Source organism: Meles meles, chromosome 19 (assembly GCF_922984935.1).
Source record: "Meles meles chromosome 19, mMelMel3.1 paternal haplotype, whole genome shotgun sequence".
Classification (NCBI taxonomy): Eukaryota; Metazoa; Chordata; class Mammalia; order Carnivora; family Mustelidae; genus Meles; species Meles meles.
The window spans coordinates 59797594-59814291 of NC_060084.1; the positions used below are offsets into that span (position 1 = coordinate 59797594).

At 45.2% G+C, this 16698-nt stretch overlaps 2 pseudogenes; one reads left to right on the forward strand and one right to left on the reverse strand.

Annotated features, from left to right (window-relative positions):
* The first annotated feature begins 11363 nt into the window (after nt 1-11363).
* On the forward strand, nt 11364-12042 carry LOC123931627 (annotated as a pseudogene).
* A 3519-nt stretch (nt 12043-15561) lies between these two features.
* On the reverse strand, nt 15562-16583 carry LOC123931803 (annotated as a pseudogene).
* Between the last annotated feature and the right edge of the window lie 115 nt (nt 16584-16698).

Sequence of the window (16698 nt, forward strand, 5' to 3'; positions counted from 1 at the left end):
TCCCACTCTGATACCTGGCAGCTCTGCCACACTCAGACACCTCTGATCTTTCTGTGACCCCGTGGGTCCTGAGACCACATTGTCCCCATGAGTGTTCCACCCCCGCTTAGTCTCTGTAGCAATGTCCCTCAGTGGAGCAGACTTCTAAAGATTCTGATTTTGTTCTCCACTGCTCCACTGCTTGCCGGGAGCTGGACCCTCCCTCTGCAGTCTATCTTCCTGTCGCTTCAGATTCACTTCTCTGCACATCCTACCTTTCAGAAAGTGGTCGATTTTCTGTTCCTAGAATTGCTGCTCTTCTTTTCTATCTCCTATTGAGTTTGTAGGTGTTTGGAATGGTTTGATACCTACCTAGCTGAACTTCTGGGATCTGATGTCATTTCAGTTTGCTATCCTTTTGCCATCTGCCTCTCACCACCCCTAAATAAATACATTCTTTTTTTTTAAAAAAGATTTTATTTATTTATTTGACAGAGAGAGAGAGATCACAAGTAGGCAGAGAGGCAGGCAGAGAGAGAGGGGGAAGCAGGCTCAGAGCCTGATGCAGGGCTCTATCCCAGGACCTGAGATCATGACCTGAGGCAAAGGCAGAGGCTTAACCCACTGAGTCATCCAGGCACCCCTAAATACATTCTTTTAAAAAAAGAAATGCAACATGTCTCTGTATATTGACTCTGCAGCTTTTACTGAATTTGTTTATTCTAACAGTTTTTACTGAATTTGTTTATTGTGTGTGTGTGTGTGTGTGTGTGTGTGTGTGTGTGTGTGTGTGAACTTTTTAGGGATTTCTACATATAGTATCATGTCATCTGCAAATAGAATAGTGACCATTTTCTTTTCCTATTTAGATTTCATATCTTTTTTTTTTTTTTTTGTCTAAATGGTTTGGCTAGGGCTTTCAATACAATGAGGAATGAAAGTGCTAAGAGTGGGCATATTTCTCTTGTTCTTGATTGTAGTGAAAACGTTTTCAGCATTTCACCCTTGAGTATAAAGTCAGCTGTGGGCTTTGTATATAGGGCCTTTGTTTGGTTGATGTATGTTCCCTCAATACCCAGATGGTTTAGAGTCTTTACCATAAATGCATACTGAATCTTGTCAAGTGTTCTTTATGCACCTATTGTAACAATTCTAGGATTTTTATCTTTTATTTTGTTAAGGTGGTCCACCCATTGGTGGATGTGCAGATGTGGAATCATCCTTGCATCCCTGGAATAAATCCCCCTGGATCGTGTTGTGTTATTCTCCTCATGTATTGTTGATTTAATTTTGCCAATAATTTGTTGAGGATTTTTGCATCTCTCTTCATGAGGAATATTGACCTTTGCTTTTCTTGTAGTGTATTGTTTTGGTAGCAGAGTAATGCTGCCTTCATAAAATGAGTTTGGACATATACCCTTTTCTCTTCTCTTTTAAACAATTTGACAAGGGTTGATATTAATTCTTCTACCATCTGGTTGAACTCCTCAGTGAAACTGTCTGCTCTTGGGCATTTGTTTCTTGGGAGGATTTGATTATCAAATCAATCCTTTTTATTAGAGATCAGTCTGTTTAGATTTTTTTTCCTTCATGGTTCAGTCTTCCTAGGTTGTTGTTCAGAGCTTATCCATTTCTTCTAGGTTGTCCAAGGTGTTGGCTTCCACTTGCTCATAGTACTCTCTTATGATCCTTTGTATTTTTGTGGTATTCATTGTAATAGTTCCTCTTTCTTTCTTTTTTCTTTCTTTCTTTTTTTTTTAAAGATTTTATTTATTTATTTGACAGAGAGAGATACAAGTAGGCAGAGAGGCAGGCAGAGAGAGTGAGAGGGAAGCAGGCTCCCTACCGAGCAGAGAGCCCGATGCGGGACTCGATCCCAGGACCCTGAGATCATGACCTGAGCCGAAGGCAGCGGCTTAAACCACTGAGCCACCCAGGCGCCCTCTTTTTTCTTTCTTTAAGTTTTACCACAGTTTTTAATTTAAATTCAGTTAGCCAATATATAGTTTTTGATGTAATGGTCAATGATTCATTAGTTGCCTATAACACCCAGAGCTCATCACCACATGTCTCCTCCTTAATACCCATCACCCAGTTACCCACCCCCTCCCACCTACTTCTCCTCATTTGTTTCCTATGATTAAGAGTCTCTCATGGTTTGTCTCCATCTCTGATTTCTTCCCATATAGTTTTCTCTCCCTTCCCCTGTAGTCCTTTGTGTTCCACATATGAATGAAATCTTATGATAATTGTCATTATCTGCTTGACTGATTTCATTTAGCACAACGCCCTCCAGTTCCATCTTTGTCGATGCAAATTATGGGCATTCATCCCTTCTGATGGCTGAGTAAAATTCTATGGTATGTATGTACCACATCTTCTTTATCCATTCCTCTGTTGAAGGACATCTCAGATCCCTCCACAGTTTGGCTCTTATGGACATTGCTGCCATGAACATTGGGGAGCATGTACCCCTTCGTTTCACTACATCTGTATCTTCAGGGTAAATACCCAGGAGTGCAATTGCTGGGTCGTAGAGCAGCTCTACTTTTAACTTTTTGAGGAAACTCCATGCTGTTTTCCAGAGGGACAGCACCAGCTTGCATTCCCACCAACAGTGTAAGAGGGTTCCCTTTTCTCCACATTTATTTCCTGTCCTGTTAATTTTAGCCATTCTAACTGCTGGAAAGTGGTAGCTCATTGTGGTTTTGAATTCCCTGATGAGAACTGATGTGGAGCATTTTTTCATGGACTGTTGGTCATTTGTGTGTCTTCTTTGGAGAAGTGTCTCTTCCTGTCTTCTGCCCATTTCTTGAGTGGTTTCTTTGTTTCTTGGATGTTGAGTTTGAGCAGTTCTTTGTAGATCTTGGATACCAGACCTTTATCTGTCATGCCATTTGCAAATATCTTCTCCCATTCTTTAGGTTGCCTTTTATTTTTATTAATTGTTTCCTTTGCTGTGCAGAAGCTTTTTACCTTGATGAAGTCCCAGTAGTTCATTTTTGCTTTTGCTTCCCTGGCCTTTAGAGATACGTCTTGCAAGAAGTTGCAGTGCCCAAGATGGAAGAGGTTGCTGTTTCTGTTCTTTTCTAGAATTTTCATGTGAGACAGGAATCAATTATCTTTTTTTCCTCATTGTATTTGAGCCCTCTCATTTTCTAGCTAAAAGTTTGTCAATTTGGTTTAACTTTCCAAAAAAGGCAGCTCATATTTTCATTGATCTTTTGTCTTTTTAGTCTCCATTGGATTTATTTCCACTTTCCATTTTGTTATTTCCTTCCATCTACTGATTTGGGGTTTTGCTTGTTTTTTCCCCCCACTTCTTTCCCATGTATATTAGGTTGGTTATTGGAGAGCTTTCAGGAAGATTGATGAGGACCTGAATTTCTGTGAACTCTGTGTTCACAGAATTTCTGTGAACTTAGAGCTACATTGGCTGCATCCCATAACTTTTCATAGGTTCTCTTTTTAATTGGTATCAAGGTACTTTTAAATTTTCTTTTGATTTCTTATTTGACTATTGGTTGTTTAGTGGCATGTTGTTGAATTTCCACATATTTGTGACAGTCTCATTTTCTTCTTGTGACTGATTACTACTTTCACTATTGTGGTTGGACAAGATTTGAACCAGAGCATGAAGGGAGAATTCAGTTTAAAAGTTAGTTTTCTGGGGTATTTTCTGAGGGGAGACCATGACTTCCACGGTGACAGAGAAAGGTTTTTGTGAGACTGGGGGAGAAGTGGTCAACCCATGTTAGAATTACTGATTACTACCATGCAGTCTGTGTACCACTGTTCACACTGTAGCCTGGATGGACATTTTCCAGGAGGTGCAGGGTGGCCTTCTCTAACAGAAAGGCCCCAGCTCATAAACCAGGATGTATGGTAAGTTGGGGGATCAGAGCCTGACTTTCTGTTGGAAGTGACAGGAATGGGACATGGTAGGTTTCATGACAATAGCCAAGGTCCCTGGTGACCCACTGCATGTTGGTGGTGGGTGGAGAAGTGGGGTCTGTGGTCTGTCTCATTAGAACCTGTGGAATTCAGGGACACTTTCCTGTCTGTTGAGTCGTGTGGAGACAGTTAGACAGCAGTCTCTGACCAGACATGAGTGTCACACTAGACCACCACCAGAGGGGCAGTGTGTGGTGGGAACCAGTGCTTGGTTTCCATGAACACTGACTGAGATCTGGTGACTGTGATTTCTAGCAGCAGCATGGGGAGAGGAGGGCGGTGGTGGTATACACTCCCTAGGGTTCTGGTCAGCACTAAACTGGAGTCCACTGAAGTGAACCATGCCTGGCACAGAAGGTGCCCAGTCACTATAGCGGTGGGCACTGTGCCCATGGCACTTTCATGCCAGGGTCTCCCATGCTACCACCTCTTATTTTTCATCATCTTCATGGTCATGAGCCTCTGCTCTTGCCCCATGTCCCCCCGGAGTATTGCCCTCCCTCCATCTGGCCCTCATCCTCTGCCTTGTGCGACCCGATGCCAGGGTAGCCTGAAGAGGCAGCTCTGTCAGTTGCTTGATGGAACACTTCCATCGGTCCCCTGTGAGGATGATGCTCTGACCCAGAAGGAAGCTGCAGGTTCCCAATCAGGAGAGCTACACCTTCCTTTTCAGCCTGGCCTACCTTCCCCTCAGTCCTTTGCAGGGAAGCCACCATACTTACTCAGGTGACAGCTCTGACCTTAATAAGTTTTTTTTTTAAGATTTTATTTATTTATTTGACAGAGAGAGATCACAAGTAGGCAGAGAGGCAGGCAGAGAGAGGGAGAGGGAAGCAGGCTCCCTGCTGAGCAGAGAGCCCGATGCGGGACTCGATCCCAGGACCCTGAGATCATGACCTGAGCTGAAGGCAGCGGCTTAACCCACTGAGCCACCCAGGCGCCCCAGCTCTGACCTTAAAAACCAATATTGTTTTGTGTTTCTCCATGCCTTAGTTCATCCATGGCATGTCTTTCGAACTTGTCAGTGGATTTTCAGCAGTCCTGCAGGGCTGTCTGCTCAAAGAGGGGATGACCTCAAAGGGCCAGTCTTCCCTGCCACCTCCCTCAGCATGTCCCTGAGCCCTGGTGCCAGCTCCCACTGAGTGCTGAGGGACCTGAGCAACCCATCCTGAGCCCAGGCTGTGTCAGCAGTATAGACTGATATGTGCCAGGAGTGGTGGGCAGGTGGCATGGGCCAGAGGCAGGCAGTTTCTCTTTCTTATTTATTCCCCCCTTCCTCCCAGAGGTAGCTCAGAGCAGCCTCCGCATGCTACATCACGAGATCCCTTGACCTGTGCCTCTAGCATTCAGCTCTTGAGCTTGGTGTCTTCCCGTTTCTTCTGTCTTCCATACCTGCACCCATGGCCATTCCTGGATCAGGGAAGGGATCGTACTTGACCCTCTTCCTATCCCTCACTGAGCCCACCGACCTTTGTATCTTCCATGGATGTGCTTGGAAGCAAGCTCTTCCACAGGAAATCTAGTAGCCAAATGGATTCAAGTAATGACCACTGAATTAGTGATTCAGGATAGGGAACAAACCAGCTCTGAAACCTGTCCCACACTCTGTGACCATCTCATACTAAAACAGAAACAGTAATAACTTTTTGGATTATGACATCCATCTTTCTCTTATTTTTCATCATCTTCATGGTCATGAGCCTCTGCTCTTGCCCCATGTCCCCCCGGAGTATTGCCCTCTACTTTCTCTTTCTCTACTTACATTCTCTTTCTCTACTTACATTCTTTCTCTACTTACATCTTTCTCTACTTACATTCTCTTGAATGCATAGGTACTGATCCTGGATGAAAAGGAACCAGGTCCTTGGGACTAGGATTAACAGATAAAATATAAGAATTTAGTGAAATTTGAAACGGAGGCATAGAATGAATAAATATTGATGAACAAATACTCCCAAGTAGGGCATATGAACATTGTGTATCAAAGCTTTTTCAAATAGACTACTGACAGAAAAGTCTTTTTTTATTGTTTGCTTTAATTCCAGTCATGTTAGCATACAATGTTATATTAGTTTCAGGTGTACAATAGCGCAAGTCAGTAATTCTCTATATCATTCACTGCTCATCAAGAAAAGTGTACTCTTAGTCCGCTTCATCTATTTCTTTCTTTTTTTTTTAAAGATTTTCTTTCTTTATTTGACAGAGAGAGATCACAAGTAGGCAGAGAGGCAGGAGGGGGGGAGGGGAAGCAGGCTCCCCGCTGAGCAGAGAGTCTGATGTGGGGCTTGATCTCAGGACCCCGAGATCATGACCCGAGCTGAAGGCAGAGGCTTTAACCAACTGAGCTACCCAGGCGCCCCCCCCTTCATCTATTTCACTCATCCTTTCATTCACCTCCCCTTTGGTAACTGTCAGTTTGTTCTCTGTATTAAGAATCTGTATTTTGGTTTGTCTCTTTTTTCCTCCTTTATTTATGTATGTTTGTTTCTTCAATTCTACACAAGAGTGACATCATATTACCTTTTGTCTTTCTCTGACAGACTGATTTCACTTAGGATAATCCTCTCTAGATCCATCCGTGTGGCTGCAAATGGCAAGATTTAATTCTTTTTATGGCTGAGTAATATTCCACTGTGTGTGTGTGTGTGTGTGTACACATCTCTCACCTCATTTATCACTTTATCCACAGACACCTGGGTTGCTTCCATATTGTGATCTTGTAAATAATGCTGCAAGAAACATAGGGGTGCATGTATCCTTTTGAGTTATTGTTTTCATATGCTTTGGGTAAATACCGAGTAGTGTGGTTGCTGGATCCTAGGGTAGGTCTATTTTTAACATCTTGAGGAACCCCATACTGTTGTCCAGAGTGGCTGCAGCAGGTTTCTTTTCCACCAACAGTGCATGAGGGTCCCCTTCTTCCACATCCTCCCAGCACCTGCTGTTCCTTGTGCTGTTGATGGGAGCCATTCTGACAGTATGTGGTGATATCTCATTATACTTTTGATTTGCATTTTCCTGAGCTTGGGTGATGGTGAGCATATTTTCATGAGAACGTTGGCCATCTGTTTCTCTTCTTTGGAGAAATATCTGTTCATGTCTTCAGACTATTTTTTAACTGGATTATTTGTTTTTTGGTGTTGAGTTGTATCCACTCCACATATTTTGGACACTATCCCTTTACTGCATAGGATATTTGCAAATATCTTCTCCCTTTTAGTAGGTTATCTTATTATTATCACCTCTTCCTAGTTCTTCTGCTGTGTGGAAATTTTTATTTTGATACAGTCCCAGTTGTTTATTTTTGCTTATATTTCCTTTGCCTCAGGAGACAGTCTAGAAAAATGTTGCTTTGGTCCATGTAAAGAAGTTACTGTCTGTGCCCTCTTCTAGGATTTTTATGGTTTCAGGTCTTCCATTGAGGTATTGAAGCTATTTTGAGTTTATGTGTCTGTATGGTGTAAGGAAGCAGAGTAATTGCATTCTTCTCTGAGTAGATGTCCAGTTTTCCCAGCACTGTTTGTTGTAGAGACTGTCCTTTTCCTTTTCAATATTCTTGCCTGCTTTGGGGGAACACTAATTGGCCACACAATTGTGGGTTTTTATCTGAGCTTCTCTCCAATTCCCTAGGTCACTGTGTGTATTTTTTGCCAGTGCCATACTGTTAGGATGACTACAGCTTTGTAGTATAACTTGAAATCTGGAATGTGACTCCTCCAGCCTTGTTTTTCTTTCTCAACATTGTGTTGGCAGTTCAGTATCTTTGGTGGTTTCATACAGATTTTTAGAAGTGTTTGCTTGAGTTCTTTTTGTTTAACTGAATGAAAATGAGCCAACCTATAGCACATCATGAGTTTCAGATGTAGTGTTCAATAATAGATCAGATGTGTATAACACCCAGTGCTCATTGCATCATGTGCCCTCCTTAATGCCCATCATCCAGTTACCCCATCCCCCATCCACCTCCCCTCCAGCAACCTTCAGTTCGTTTCTGTAATGAAGAGTCTCTCGTGGTTTTTCTCTCTCTCTCTGATGACTTCCCATTCAGTTTTCCCTGGCTTACCCTCTGATCCTCTGTGGTGCTTCTCCTATTTCACAAATGAGTGAACCCATGTGCCAATTGCCTTCCTCTGATAGACTTATTTTGCTGAGCATAATACCCTCCAGTTCCAGCCAGGTGGATGTGATGTACGTCTTCATCCTCTCTAATGGCTGAATAATATTCTGTTGTAGATATGAATCACGTCTTCTTTATCCATTCATCTGTCCATGAACATCTGGGTTCTTTCCATATTTTGGCTAGAGTGGATAATGCTGCAATGAACACTGGGGGACAGATGACACTACTTTTCACTCAATCTGTATCTTTGGGGTAAATACCAAGTAGTGTGATTGCTGGGTCATAGGGTAGATTTATTTTTATAAGTTTTTAAGTTCTGGGGTGTCTTCAAGATGGATTCTTTCTCAGAAGTTCTGACTCCCATCGTCCCCACTCCTATGTAGTTCCCCCATTGGACACAGTGGCTGTTCCATGGAGATTCCCCAGGGCAACACTAGACTAGCAAGTGTCTTCAGGGTGTGCTGCCAGGCCATCTGATGTGGCTGAGGGGCCATGAGCAATTCTGAACCCAAATCAAGGTTTTGGCTCTGTTGCCTTACTTGCACAAAAATAGCAGTGCCTGGGTTAGGACTTCACTGCAACCACTGAGCCTGCTTAGTGAGGACCTTGCCCAGGACATTAGTCCCATGACACTGTGAGGGCACAGCAAAGTCAGGCAATGCAAAGAGGTATTCTCCACCAGGGTAGATTATGCAAGGTATCGTTTCACAGCACACATGAGAAAAAACATGTAAATGACAGCTTAGTAAGTAGTTCAGTGTATTCTGTATGATGGCAGTGATGGGAAAAGCAAACGATGGGGACAGAAAGGGGAATGGGAGTTCCAAAAAGCAGGCTGGAGTCGTCAGGGGGTAGGGAGTGTCTCGTGGAGGAAGGGACCAGGAGGCTCATCATGGGTTCCAACAGGGCAGCGTCAGGGTGTGCGCTGGGCCTGACCCATGACCCCCAAGGGCACTGGGGGCATTCCAGCTCCAGAAGATCTACAGTAATGTCAGTTGGCCTGAGCAGAGCCTTCGTGGTACATCTTCTTTGTTCCTAGGTGTGGCTCTTTCTCTGCTTCTGGAGGCTGTTGATTCTCCTTTGATTTCCTCTGAGCTGCACCATTTTGCTCTGTTTTATTGGCATGGATTCAGTGCTGTTAGGTGACACAAATTCTTCCTGAAAAGAAGTGGAATAGAAGCCATTTTTGTCTCCTAAGTAGACCTGACTAGATTCCATAGTAATAGCCCTTTCCCAGGTCCCTGGGCCTTCACGTGCTCTCACACTTGATTGCGAGAATATGGGGGGAGGTCTATTTGGCCCATGGGTGGTAGTTTCCCAACCCCATATCTGCAACATGATGGATGATGGGGGAGAGCGCTCTTCTTTTCCAGTGGCCGAGTGGGAAGACACTGGTGTCAATTCTGCTTGACCCTGGCCCCTGCATGTGAAAGGAATAAAAGATGATAGTGAGATTGGCCAACAATAAAAGCCTCAGTAATTCCCTACCCCTTCCCTATTTCTCTGCAGGCCTCAAGCTTCCCACAACAGGTTTGTCTGTGGTTGAATTCCTTGTAGGTATTGTTTGGCTTAGTCAGTCCCCATAGCCTGGCCAGTCTATCCTGTGGGTTATATACCTCACAGATGCTCATCTTCTTCAGGCCCGGACCATGAGCACATTTAGGGTTCTCTTGAATCAGCTGAGGATCTGGCATGTGTGGGCTTCAGGACGAGTCTGATTCATCCCTCACCAATGTTATGGAGCACCTGACCTCCTGGGCCCTTTGTGGCACTGGCACGGGTCTGGCCTAGGCCACTTGTGCAGTCGCAATGGAGAAGTCCCTGGCTTGGGTGGCCCATCTCCTGCTTGGCTCTACAGACTAAGACTTAAAGTTTCTACCTCCTTTGCTGGGACCAGGTCATATGCTCATTTATGAGTCAATAACTGGAGCCAGGAAGTGGAGATGTGGAGATTGGCATAGGTTGTTAGGACCTCTGTTGTAATGACTTTTCTATTGGCCATGGTGGCAAGATCTTCTGTGATGCAACTGTTAATAAAATGAATATTAATTTCTGATAATAAGTGGTCGAAGGTACTGGCTTAACACCTAGCTCCTCAGTCCCTGCCCCTCAGTATTGCTGTAGTACTCTGCAGAGACAATGCCTGGGAATGAACTAGGTGGATGGAAACTCATCTGGAGTGCACAAGGGAAGGGTGTGCGTGCATGTGTGTGTGTGTGTGTGTGTGTGTGTGTGTGTGTGTGTGTGTGTAGGGGGTTGGGGATAATAGCTCTGACCAAGCTGTAGCTCCAACTTATCTAGGTTCAAGAAGGTAAGGGGAATGCTGGTGTTTCAGCATCCATCATTTTGTAGATGGAGAATATGCCTTTTGCATAGAGTGTGGCAAGACTTGTTCCAAGTCTTCTCTAGTTGGTATGGAAGTCAGGGAGATAGCATCCTCCATCTGCTAGGATAGGCGTGAGAGGCTGAGTGCTCTCAAGAAGGTGTTTGGCTTTCGCAGGACTTACTGTGAGCCTGCACACAGGACTGATGAGGACAGTCATGATTTTGTTCTGAGGATGGAGTATTGGAAGAATGTGGTGCCCTGTGTAATCCTGGGCAGGGGACGGACCTTGAATCTACTGTAGAGTTGTTTCATGGGAGTGGTGGTGATCTGCAGCATCTGCTTCATGAGATGTCTGTCCTTTATTGAGTTCTAGGTGCAGTTTCTGTGACTGTGTCCTAATGGCTGGGATTTCCAAGGAGTGGAATTTTTTGGCTTCACTCTAAGAGTTGGCCCCTGGGAGTGGGCAAATCCCATTCTGCTGCTGAGAAGTGTGTCTCTAGCACTTGGAGTGTGTATTACAAGCCTAGAGGCCAAGGGTGAGGTGGTTACAGTGGTCAGCAGTCTATTGTTATTGATGATTTATATGGGTGACTTCCATAGGATGAGATGTTAGATCTTATGGTTAGGGATCCTCATTAAGTGCCCATCAAGGGTGCTTTTTCTGAGTTTCATATTTGATACCTTTTTTATTGCTTCTCAGAGCCCTCCTTGTACTTGGTATTCCAATGAGCAGTGCATTACAATGTTGTCTGCATTTTACTCATGGGTTGATGAGGATTCGAGACAGGAAAATTTTGTCAGTGCTTCCACAAATTGTACACTGGAACAGCCAAATAATAAAATTTTATTTTTGACACAAAGTAGGATGTATCCTGCTGTGATTCTTAGTTTAAAGCATGGGAGGGGGCCCTCTTTCAGTACTGGTAATGAGTACCATAGGTCTTCCTAGGGAACATTATCAGAGGATATCAGATCCTTGTAACGAGGATCTGCTGGACCCTTGCTAATTCAATTCTCTTTTCCCATTCCGGGCCCTTCCCTATCGTCGCCCCCTTCACCTTGGATCATGTTCAAGAAATTTGATGAAAAAGAAAATGTGTTCAACTGCATCCAGTTGAAAACCTCAGTTATAAAGGGTATTAAGAACCAGTTGATAGAACAATTTCCAGGTATTGAACCATGGCTTAATCAAATCATGCCTAAAAAAGATCCTGTCAAAATAGTGTGATGCCATGAACATATAGAAATCCTTACAGTAAACGGAGAATTACTATTTTTTAGACAAAGAGAAGAGCCTTTTTATCCAACCCTAAGGTTACTTCACAAATATCCTTTTATCCTGCCACACCAGCAAGTTGATAAAGGAGCCATCAAATTTGTACTCAGTGGAGCAAATATCATGTGTCCAGGCTTAACTTCTCCTGGAGCTAAACTTTACCCTGCTGTAGTAGATACAATTGTTGCAATCATGGCAGAAGGAAAACAGCATGCTCTGTGTGTTGGAGTCATGAAGATGTCTGCAGAAGATATTGAGAAAGTCAACAAAGGAATTGGCATTGAAAATCTCCATTATTTAAATGATGGGCTGTGGCATATGAAGACATATAAATGAGCCCCGGAAGGAATGCACTTGGCTAAATACGGATATTGTGCTGTATCTGTGTTTGTGTTTGTGTGTGAGAGCATGAAGACAATACCTCTGTGGTTATGCTGAATAAATTCAACAGATGCTAAAATTAAAAAAAAAAAGAATTGGAGACTTGGTATTTGTTACTGTGGAAGAATCAGGAGTTGACCAATTATTTGTTACCTGTTTCATTTTCCATGAAAAGCTCCACAATATTCGGATTCACACCTCTACACCTTGTGAAATCATCCCAACTTTGGAGCTGCTTGCCCTTCTCTGTCAAGGGTATGTTTGAGCCAAGAGAAAAGCAAATTCTCAGTGACTGGGAGACCCTGGGATCAGTATGCTGTAGGTAGGGAGTTACTGAGATCTTAAATTCTAAATGACCTCCTGACATCCAGATGAAATACATTTCAGATTTAGAAAGCTCAGATAGAAATTTTGTGTTCATGATGACAACTGAAGAAAATGTGTCATCTCTAAACCTAACCTTGACCCTTAACTTTAACACTGAAACCTAAACTGACCTTAAAGCCCAAACTGGAGCCCTGAATCCCAAACCTGAAATTGAACCCAAAGCATAAACTCTGAGTGTGAGCCCTGGATCCAAGCCCTGAACCATGGAACCCAAACCCTAAACCAGAACTCTGAGCCACGAACCCAAACCCAAATCCAAGCATGAACCCAGACACCAAATTTGAACTTGAACTTCATCCCAGAAGCCCTAAGTCTTAAGCCCTAAATTATAAACCTAAAGCCCTAAACTCTGTTCCCTTGACCCTCACTCTAAATCCTCACCCTGACGCTATCCCCAAAGCCTGGTCTAGAACTTTGGCTGAAACCTGAACCCGAACCCTGTTGAAACCCCTCGCCACACTTTGTTTATGCACTTACCACTGATGGATATTTGCAGTTTCTACCTTTTGATTCTTGTGAACACTGTTTGGGTAGGGGGTTAGAGTTAGGGCCTTGGATAGGGGTCAGGGCCAGGATTGAGATCAAATCCAGGTCAGAGTGTGGGTCTGCGTCAGGGCCAGGGTCATGTTCAGTGCCACCGTTTGGGTCAGGGACTGTTGTCATTCCATGTTGTTTCCAATTCATTTTTACTTAGATATTTTTGGAGAATTTGGGGGATATTTGGCTCCATGCAGCTTGAATTTCCAGAATGAAATGGCTCCAGCTGGACCCTGGGAAGGAGCAGGTGCTTCTGTTGAAGGGTGAGCTCCCCTAGCAATGCACTACCCTCCACTGCCTGCAGATGGCGCAGGACCCCAGTTCCCGCCCTGAGCCTGGCGGGCAAAGATGCAGCTGGGACAGGACCCACTGTGGAGACTTCTGGAGGACGTGGGGATGCTCCCACGCTGACAGGACAATCTGGGGAGGATGTGGGCCCACATCCACACTGACAGGACCCACTGTGGAGGACGTGGGGCCATGCACAGCAGTCTCGCCTACTCAGGACTGGCTGCTGGAGAAGGTGAGGAGAAGCCACCTCAGCAGGGACTGGCAAGGGGGTGCGTGGTCTTAGAACCCACGGAGGAAGTGTGACCCGTGTAGACACTGAGGCTTCTGTGGTTTTGTGTGTGGTGACGTGGCCTCCGTGGTGCTGTTTGGGGGCCTGAGAGGTCCCCCCTTTCTGGGCTTGGATGAGCGCCCTGGGTCCTGCGTCTGTGTTTGTGTGCATGGGGATTCGGTTTCTGGGGCTCCAGAGACAGTCTGCAGCCAGGGAGCGGCCGTCCCCCCTCGGTGCTCATGCTCCCCCTGCCTTGGCCCCACAAGGTCCTTCCTGTGCCCACATCCTCATCAGGGTTGGTCCAGAGTCTGGAAATTCGGGAGCGACAGCGCAGACCGTGTAGACGGCTTTGGCGAGAGTAAGTATTTTCCCAGTGTCGGTTCTTCCCTGAGCACAGAGCGTCTTCCTTTCTCCGTGTGTCTCCCTCCCTGTCTGTCATTAGTGTCCCACAGCTGTCAGAGGACAGGTCTGTCACCCCCTTGGTTCAGGGGACTCCTAGGTATCTTGTTCTTTTGGACGCAGTAGTAAATGAAATTATTCATAGTCTCTTTCCGATGGTTCCTTCGGAGCATGTAGAAATGCAATTGATTTGTGCATATTGATTTTGGTCTTTGCAAGTTTCTTGAATTTATTAGTTCTGTTTGTCTTAAACTCAAACTGCCAGTTATTTGACCGGCAGAATGGGTTTATTTGGGAAGAGCAGAGAATTGCAATCTGGGATGAGCAAGCTACAGGCACATCACAGACAAGTACAAGAAACAAAGGAGAGGAACATTATTTCATGGAGAATGAGGAAGAAGTTGGGAGGGTTGCCTGGAAGGAAAGTCCACTGGAGCAAGGCAGGGGTTCAGGGGGATGGAGCATTCTCAATGGCCGAGCTGCGGGGATGGTAGATTTCTTGTAGGAGATGAACTTCCAGCTTCCCCTGTGGGGCCTGGAACGGATGAGTCTCTCCCATGGGGGATTGTAATGTGGGGTCTGTAATGGGCACTGAGCACCAGGCGCCCCCTTCCAGCCTCCCCTTCTAGCATCCCCAGTCCACTTTATTGAGGCTTCCCTTCCTGCTTTTTCACAGTTCTAACCAGGCTGTGGTGGAGCATTGTGGAGAATTGGAATTCCAAACCCCACTGCTTCCACTGCACCCAAGAGATGGGGGCACCCAATTTAACCCTCCCACAAGTCTCTTGCTAACATGTGGCCTCCTCCAAGGGCGAATGGCTTCTCCACAGTGGGTGAACTGGATCTGGGAGGGCTTGGCCTCCATCCTGAAGTCTAATGTCCTCTCTCTTGTGGCGTGGTGCTAATGTGGATGTTTGGAAGAGTCATTTACTCTGCGGTGATTTCAAGTCTGCAGTAACTTGTCACAGCAGCACAAATATGCTTTATCTCCACACTCAGACTCCCCAGCTGTCGTTTCTTTACCACGTTTGCCATGTCTTGTGGGCTACTTCAGTGCATTTTACCCCAAACAGGGACAGTGTCCCATGGAACCACCATGTAACCCCAAGTGAGGATATCATGGTGGTTCCCACATTTGAACCCAGACCACAGGCCCGCTTCAGCTGTCACCACCTGCCTGACAGTCTGAAATGTCTTCTCCATTCGGATCCAGTTATCTTCTTCTGGAACTTCTTCCAGGACTTTCCCTTATTTGGGTAACCCTGATGGACTTAAGGAGCACAGATGGTTCCCATCTGAGTGGTATTTCTATATAGCTTAGTCACTGGGGCTGTTTTCAGTGTCCGTCCATGTTGTGACATGCATCAGTCCCTTGTTCACTTTTTCACAGTGACTGAACATAAGAACATTGACTCCTTAAAACACTTCAGGTACATAATTCTCTGGCCTTAGCTGAGTTCCCACGGTTGTACATCATTCTCTAGAATTTTCTCATTCTCCCCAAGGGAGCCTGTATGCATGAAACACCAACTCCCCATTGTCCCTTCCCCTTGGCCCCCTGTAGCCACATCTAGCTTTGTGTCCCAGACACCTCACCCTAGTGGGATCATACAGTATCTGTCCTTCTGTGATTGGCTGATTTCCTTCAGCATAATGACTTCCACGTTCAACCCATGTTGTTGCCTGTGTCAGAACTCCCTTCGTGTTTTTTTTTTTTAAACTCTTAGAATGTTTATTAAATCGAAGATTTACAAGAAGGATGAATGAATAAAAGTGAAAATTTTCAATCAGGAAATATGAAGTTTCAATGTGTAAGGGTTTATATTCAATTTCTTTTTTTTCAAATCTTCCCCTTTAAGATTATATCATAACATGTGAAGCACTGGTGAGATCTATGTCACCAGAAATTCCCAGTTTGCTGATTTCCTGGAGATTTTTCATCCGATGATTGTACTGCAACAAGTGAGCATCATTGACTGCAACCTTGAGGTGGTCAGATTCAACCAGCACTTGTATTTTGAATGGTTTATTTGAATGGGAAAGTCGCCTGTCTTTCTTCCTTTCCCCAGATGTTATCCAGCTTTGTATTGCAAACAGTGACTCTCTTGTTGTCCTCACTGAAGCGTGGGTTAAAGTGGAAAGCAACGTCATTCCCTCTCTTAAAATCTAAAGCAAATCTGTTTGCATTGGGCTTCATTGTGCCCAGAATTGTTATCAGCATGCGAAGCATGACTCCTCCCGGCAAGGGCAGGTCATAAGGTACAGTCAGTGGTCCAGCAGGGATGCCAAAGGTGCCAGCAGCGGGCTGGGCTCCAGGAGCCCTTGGCTGTCCAGGAGGCAGGTAGGCCCCGGGCCCACTCGGTTGCCCAGGGGGGGCTCCTGATGCGGGTGGTCCAGGATAAGCAGGAGCTGTTGGGCCAGGGTAGGCTCCTGGAGGTGCCTGTCTAGGATAGCCACCAGGAGGGGCCTGTCCAGGGTAGCCTCCAGGAGGAGCCTGTCCAGGATAACTGCCAGGAGGAGTTTGTCCAGGGTAGGCACCAGGATAGGAGGCCCCTGGATAGTCCCCTGCTCCAGCAGGCTGGTTTCCCCATTGACCAGGCCATCCTTGAGGGTTTGGGTTTTCAGACCCAGATAAAGCATCATTAAGTGAAAAACTGTCTGCCATTTTCCCGATGCCTCAGCGCTCGCTCGCTTGCTGCGGGGGCGGTTTCTGGTGAGGTGCTGCGATCCCTCCCTTCGTTTTTAAGGCTGAATCATATTCCATGGTGTATAAACCACAT